The sequence below is a fragment of the Aplysia californica genome, unplaced genomic scaffold (genome assembly GCF_000002075.1).
Source record: "Aplysia californica isolate F4 #8 unplaced genomic scaffold, AplCal3.0 scaffold00316, whole genome shotgun sequence".
Taxonomy (NCBI): Eukaryota; Metazoa; Mollusca; class Gastropoda; order Aplysiida; family Aplysiidae; genus Aplysia; species Aplysia californica.
The window spans coordinates 82,734-90,449 of record NW_004797586.1 but is presented as its reverse complement, the minus strand read 5'-3'; the positions used below and the strand labels follow the sequence as shown (position 1 = coordinate 90,449).

The following is a 7,716-nucleotide window of genomic DNA, read 5'->3' as shown; positions in this document are numbered from 1 at the left end:
GTGGGTGCTTATTTGACACCTTAGTGTAAGAGTTTTTACAGCACTTGCAACACAATTATGTCATTTATAAGAATCGAAGATAAGAGGTGTAACTGTAGGGTAAAAAGAGGAGGATGTAAGGATGATAGATATTTGACAGGAAAGAGTGAGCAGACCATATTATTACAGCACCCTCCAACCACCAACAATTTGAAACCTTTACAGACCTGCAAACTACTCATGTGAGACACCAGGGTGGTAAAAATAGAAATCTAAAATAAATGAATGTTTTAATTCAGAATGATAGGATGAAAAAAAGTGTAAAACTGCAACAACAACAAAACAATAGATATCAGAAATTACATCCAGTGCATGCATTGCTCATTTCGTACTGACAAGGGCAGCCAGAATTTCTTTCATGGAGGGGTAAAAACTACTATTTTGGCACAATTTGATAAAATACTCCAAAATCCACATGTTTGTTTTTTAATTTTAGCTCATGGATCTGATATAAATATATGTATATAAATATTTTCAATGTTTGAATACACTACTGTTTGATAGTTTAAGATTAACAATATTCTGTATTTAACATACAATTATGTGTGCACTCAGGATTAGTAAAAAATGCCCTATTTTTAGTACTTTTATCTTTCTATGAAAAGATATCAGATGCACACATCAATCTACTTGCTCATGTAGCTTGACCAACTTATTTCCTTGCCATATGCATAAAACGTTTTCAGTAGAAAACATATTTTTCCATGAGTAGTGGTTGATTTTAAAAGTCCTCATGCAAATACCCCCACCTTTTGACAAAGGCTCATAAATATATAATATGTCTCATGAAAACAGTTAATCAGAAGACTACTTGTATAACCCACTGCAGAGTCAGATCCTTTGTTTGTGCAAGTAAATTGATAGGCCCTAATAGACTTTTGGCATCAAATTTGAAGCAAAGAAAAGGTCCATTTGATATGTTGTACTGGAGCTACCACTAATTGACCCACTCTCTAATTCATCACAGAAGGTAATTTGTACTGGGTATCACTTTTATGACATATATATAGAGAGAATCTATCGTAAAATACGATAAAATAGCTAAAAAGGCTGAAAATGTCTTCATTCTTTTAATTATTCAGACCATCATTATTTCATTGGAACTTCCAAATACATTCCAACCTGCTCTAATGAACTATCTGTATTAAACAATTACTTGTACAAATGTCCACTTCTCTTTTCCTCCCTTGTATGATTTTTACATAAAATATGAATTATAATGACACTGTGTAATATTGACACCTCTGTCAAGGACAAACCACTTTTACTCCTCTCAGACAATGCATGAGTGGTTGTCTTAGACAGTTTCAAGTGTAGTTTTGTCTTTGCCAATTGCTTCCTCCTTATCAAGTCACAGATACTGAGACAAAAGCTTACTGAATACAAAAGTGTTATATATTTGTTCAGTTCACCTTATTTTCCCCTCTCAATCTTTCTAATGAAGGTCTAAATTATATTAGAAATCCAAATGACTGAAGCATGAGATGTGTGGAGTCCATGACTTGACTTACAGACTCGGCTTATTATCCAAAACTAGACGAGGAGACCTCGACATATGTTAAAAGTACAGAACGAGATACAAAACTGCAGTGTGCTAGAATGATACCACTCACTCAGTATTTTAAACCTTCTCAGCTTATCATTTCTATTCTTGAACTACAAGGTTGCCCTATGACTCTGGTCAAGAGACAAAAGATTTATCTATATATATGACAATATAGTCACAGTAAGCAGTAAGAACAAAGAGGCTGATACACTTCAGAGAGAGTAGTCACATTTTGAGCAGGAATCTGACTCTTTAATTTTAGTCTAGATCAACGGACAAATACAAGAGATCACTAGGCCTTGTAAAACTCAATTCTTTATTATCTGTAGCTTGTTCACTTCGTCTGACTGCGTTAAAAACTTCTAGCTCATAGAAATTTACTTTTATGCCCACGAAACTTTGCATGGTACTTTTGCACTAGGCCAGTGACCAAAAATATATTATGATTTTTTTAAAATCTTGATCCTGTTACATTAAAGGTAAATCCTCTTTGGGCCCTATATTATTTATTAAAAACTGCTCTTTGAATGCATACACACGCAATCACATAGATTTAAATAAATGACTTACAGTAACCTTGCCAACAAATTGTTCATTTTGAGACAGCGACACCACCCTCCCTCCCCTCCTCCAACTAGCAGTGACCTTTCTGAATGGGCTTTTAGATTCTGCTGGTCATCCAACTTTTAGATCCGTATGCAAAGATCTGAAAGATTAAATAGCAATCTCTTTCTAGATCTAGACCTTTCTTGTTTTAACCGTGGTCAGTTAAAAGGGTTAAGTGAACAAACTAGATATCTACATCAGTAGATCTAGATACTCTGACTCTGTGTGGCAAAGTATTTCAGTTTTCAAAGCAATACTGTCCTAGTCCTATAGATTCACATGACTACGTTCACGGCGTCGTGAACTTAGTTTGCAGGCTACGTTCAAGGCACACTGAATCATCCACCATCATTGGCACAGAGGCACACAACTGAAACGCTCCGATCGCTCAAAATCAAAGTGAATGGAAACAGTACAGGAATACTCGCGAGAAAAATAATGTAGCGGTGGTTCAAATGCAACAGAGTTTACGGAGAGCTAAGGCGAGCAAAACAAAACAGCCTCGGCTCGCTTGCTCAGTACGGGAACACGACTTCGATCCTCTTCCCGTGTGCAGACCCGGCAACACTTGACAATTTGAAAATAAAAGTCATTTGAAGAAACAAAGGAGAACAAGCCAAGGCGGGAAGAGGGGTGAAAAACAGATGAAAAAAAGAAGCAAAAGCCTCAAAAGGGAAAAGGGAAAAGGGAAGGGGGCGAATTGAGCAAGATCGTTCTTTAAAGGCTATTGTTAGGGGACCGTTCGACCCAATAGTGCTTGGCGCTAGGGGACCATACGCCCCCATAGTGCTTGGCACTAATGGACCGTACACCCTACCTGCGCTAAACGCCTGGTGTTAAGGGACCGTACGCAGATGTGCATGCATCCGCACTTTGCAAAAATACTGGAGGAAAACGGCCAGTTTAACGAAGCTCCTGGCGTTAGGAGTTCTTACAAAGAATGTTTAAAATGTCTGAATACGATTGTGGGGTACCGTATCCAGTGGCGGTGGGTGTGCCAAAATTTGAATTTTTCTCACGTTGTTGTTGTTGTTAAGTGTCAATAAAAGACATCAAAGAGAGACAGAGAGAGAGGAGGGGGGGGGGTGAGAAAGAGAGAGAAGGAGAGAGAGAGAGTGAAAGAGAGAGAGAGAGAGAGAGAGAGAGAGAGAGAGAGAGAGAGAGAGAGAGAGAGAGAGAGAGAGAGAGAGAGAGAGATGGAAAGAGTTGGCGAAGGGAATGTTGGGGCGAACGATGGGGTCAGCAGGGTATAATTATGCTGTAAGATTGAGAAGAGATCATTAATCATGTGACGCCTTGTGTGGAATAAGGGTTAATAGTACTTGTAAATTAAATCCATAGTATAGCAACACTTTCATTTTCCTTTCTTTTCTTGTTATTGTTATGTCACTGAATGTAAGTAATTGATCTTGCGTCTTGCACGTAATCAAGACTAAGTGTGTGCCCAGGCATGTTCTGCATGAAGAAATGAGTAAAAATGTCCAGCATCATTGAATCGGGCTTATTTATTTTAGTGTGTCGCAAAGCAGAAAAATTAAATCACGTCTCTACGCAGATTACACCTGAGCACACACACACTATTACTCTACTCATTTTTCTCCAAAACATTCCCTTTGTGTACACTTGTTCATCTCTCTCTCTCTCTCTCTCACACACACACACACACATATACACACACACACCCTCTCTATCTCTCTCTCTCTCACACACACACACACTTTGTCAAATTCTCTCTCTCTCTCTATCGCTCTCTCTCTCTCTCTCTCTCTGTCTCCCTCCTCTTTCTCTCTCTCTCTCCCTCTTTCTTACTTTCTTTCTTTCTTTCTGTTCTTCCACACACACACACACACCCTCTCTCTCTCTCTCTCTGTGTCTCTCCCTCTCTCTTACACACACAAACACACACACACACGCTCACACACACACACACACATTGTCTCTCTCTCTCTCTCTTCCCCCTCTTTCTTACTTACTTTCTTTCTTTCTTTCTCTCTTTCTTTCTGTCTGTTTTTCACACACACACAAACACACACACTCTCTCTCTCTCTCTCTCTCTCTCTCTCTCTCTCTCTCTCTCTCTCTCTCTCTCTCTCTCTCTCTCTCTCTGATGTCTTTTATTGACACTTAACAACAACGTGGGTGCAGACGAGTGAAAATTTCAAATTTTGGTTCACCCACCGCCACTGGATACCCCAAAATCGTATTCAGACATTTTAATTAAGAAAGAGGCTAGCCGTACTTAATGACGGCTAGACTGGCAGTCTAGCCGTACTTAAGTACGCCTAGACTCGCAGTCTAGCCGTACTTATTCTTAATATGATGGCTAGACTGACCATTTACAAAAAAATAGGCCTACTGAATTGTAAATATATACATTTTTAGTTTTAGTGTTTTCTAATGTTAATAGGGCCTTTATAAGTACGGCTAGACTGGCAGTCTAGCCATACTTTTAAGTACGGGTAGACTTCTTGTCTAGCCGTACTTAAATACAGGTAGACAGCCAGGCTAGCCGTACTTTTAAGTACGGGTAGACTTCTTGTCTAGCCGTACTTAAATACAGGTAGACAGCCAGGCTAGCCGTACTTAATATTGATGGCTGAATTGCAATGCCTAAAGTATTTTCAGACAAAAGCAAAAGGTGCCTTACTGACTTGCATGTATTTGAACCTGAATAATTACTAGATCTAGATCTAATGAGACCTGTCCTGTGTACTTAACAGGCTTGAGTCGATAGAGCCAAACAGAGATAAGTACGGCTAGCCACTTCGTTTAAATAAACACTCTCCTAGTATTCCTTCCTAACGCTAGGAGCTTCGTTAAACTGGCCGTTTCCCTCTAGTATTTTTGCAAAGTCCAGATGCATGCACATCTGCGTACGGTCGCTTTAACACCAAGCCTTAGCCTGTCCCCGCGGTTTTATGAACACAAACAAAATAATTCTGAAATTATTGCAAACTGAACCCAGTGAAATTATGCGATTCTGTTAATTTTAACAAAGAATGATAAAGAAAAATAAGGCCGTCGTTATTCGGACTCGAGTCCGAATAACATTTTTTCATATTCGGACTCGAGTCCGAATAAAAAAATGTCTTATTCGGACTCGAGTCCGAATATGAAAAAATGTTCGGATTCGGGTCCGAAAAAAAGGAAGTGTCTTCGTTCTATAGATCTAACGTTCAGTGCTTCCAATTTTCCGCCATTTTTTAGTTTCCCCCACACCTTTTCTGCCGATCCGATGCCCGCCGCCTCATTGATACGCTGTTTCCCACTTTCTTTGTTGTAGAAAAAGGTAAAATTGAAGATTAGCAGACCACCTGGCACCTGCATATTATGAGCTGTGTAAAAAAAAAAAAGACCAATTCGTTCAAATACACAAGCCTGTGTCATCTCGATTGTTTACCAAGAAAAAGTTGTGTTGCTGTGTAGAGCCAGCTGAGCATACGGCAACTTTTGATTCCATAGACCAGCGCACAATTCATTACGTAGATCTACGTCAAGATAAGCTTATTATTGTAATAATGATCAGTTGCCAGGGGGAAAAAGACTGACGCGTATGCGACGTTCAACGCCCGGACCGATAGTGCCCCCCCCTCCCTGACACGCACACAGCCACACGTGTGCAGGCCGCCCATCCGACCCCGACACACGCTAACGAGCCATCTTTAATTGCTTCTGATGATCTCTTGACAAATAAACATTTAAATTAGAAGCGCTATAACTTTTCAAGCCGGCCTCAAATTCATCATAAGATAACAACTCGGCTCCTGCACAAAACGCCTTTTTGCCCGAGGTAATCCCGATCTCTACCCAGCCTGAGGCGAGTCACGAGTGAGGCAGGACAGGAAGCCGGAGTCACGAGTCACGAGTCACAGGAAGTCGGAAGTCGGAAGTGATGTCATGCTGGACAAGAATCAGAGTCTGAATAACATTTTTTCATATTCGGACTCGAGTCCGAATAATCACTTCGGAAAAATAATCAGGAATTAAAAACGATCAAATTTTGCTAAATTATGCGGGGTGCATAAAACTACAGGGACAGCTTAGCGCAGGTAGGGCGTAGGCCTACGGCCCCCAAGCGCCAAAAGCACTATTGGCATTGGGGCGTACGGTCCCCTAGCGCCAAGCACTACTATAGTGCGTACAGTCCCCTAGCGCCAAGCACTATTGGGGCGTATGGTCCCCTAGATTCTAGATCAGAATCTAGATCTAGAAATCTAGAGTAGATCTAAATAGTAAAATCTAGATCTAGATCTAGATTCTAGATCAGAATCTAGATCTAGACTAGATCTAGATCTAGATCTTGGCTAGATATCTAGTGTGACTCTCCATAGAAATGAAGCAGAAACGAATAATCTAACGAAATCCTAGATCTAGATATCTGATCTATAGATTCTACTTCTCTAGATCTCTAGAGTCTAGAAGATTTAGAAGACCTGTTTGCACAAATAGCAACCATAAAAAGTACATTTACCTTGAGTTATAGATCTAGGCCTAGAGCCTTGCTTTATCCTTCCTCGGTGACAATGCAAAGCTAAAAGTAACAATCGTCGTTTAAGTCCAGAACAGTGTTTTAAATACGCCAACTTGGCCCAAGGGGATAGATCTGGCGTTTCACTCGCTAGGAAAACCAAAACACACGAAACGAAATTGACCCGGAAGTTCAAAATCTAGGATTGGAGAATGAATGAATGAGCTAGCCCCTACAGCGTTTTTATTTTCGAATTCTACTTTTCGAATGTACTTTTCTGCCTTGTAATAATTTCTGTAGAATAGATATCTCTGGTCTTCATTCACCACTTCATTGTACCAGAGAGTCTGTAGCCCATACAAGCGAAAAGCTCTCTATAATTGTAATACTGTACGTTATGTAAATTGCTGAGGCTTCAGTTTCTCAATCGAGAAATTGTCAATTGCAATTTTTTTTATAAATGCTCTACTGTAGATCAAGTTTCTAGAATCTAGTTAATTATTGGTTCTGTAACACACGCGCAAAAATGTTTTCGCAGTAAACTAGATATCTATTCTGGCCAAGAAGAAGAAGAAGTGAAGGAATAAGGAGGAGGAACCGGGAATTGGTTAGAAGAAGGTGAAGAAGAAGAGGAGGACGGGGAGAAGGAAAGGAATTACTAGGGGGAGGGGGGCTTCAGGGCCTTTTTCACCCGATAAAACAGGACCGGGGAGATTCCATTTCCTTGGAACATAGCAAGCTTGAAGGGCTATGAAATCTTTGTTCTAAGTGCGTCAACAACATTGCACTATCATATCTTTGTGACATGATCATCGAATATATACCATCTCGGCCTTTAAGATCGGCGACGAAAAGACTTTTTAGACTTGTCCAAAGTTAAAGTCAGCAGAGACTCGGAGGGAGAACTTTTTCACACCACGACCCCTCCCCGTTGAAACTCTTTACCGGCTCATCTTCATCTAGGGGAGTCCACCACTTTATCAAAATTTAAATCGTTTCAGTCCAGCTTCAATCTGTAATTTCCGACATTCTCAATACAAATACAATTATTGTTATT

General features: G+C 40.0%; 1 long non-coding RNA gene across 1 annotated transcript in view; it reads right to left on the bottom strand.

Moving 5' to 3' along the window:
* LOC101860263 overlaps window positions 1-6,833 on the bottom strand; it is a 52,753-nt gene extending 45,920 nt beyond the window's left edge. Inside the window, exon 1 of the long non-coding RNA XR_220650.3 lies at window positions 6,663-6,833. This is a non-coding gene — a long non-coding RNA (uncharacterized LOC101860263). The remainder of the gene's footprint in view (window positions 1-6,662) is intronic.
* Between the last annotated feature and the right edge of the window lie 883 nt (window positions 6,834-7,716).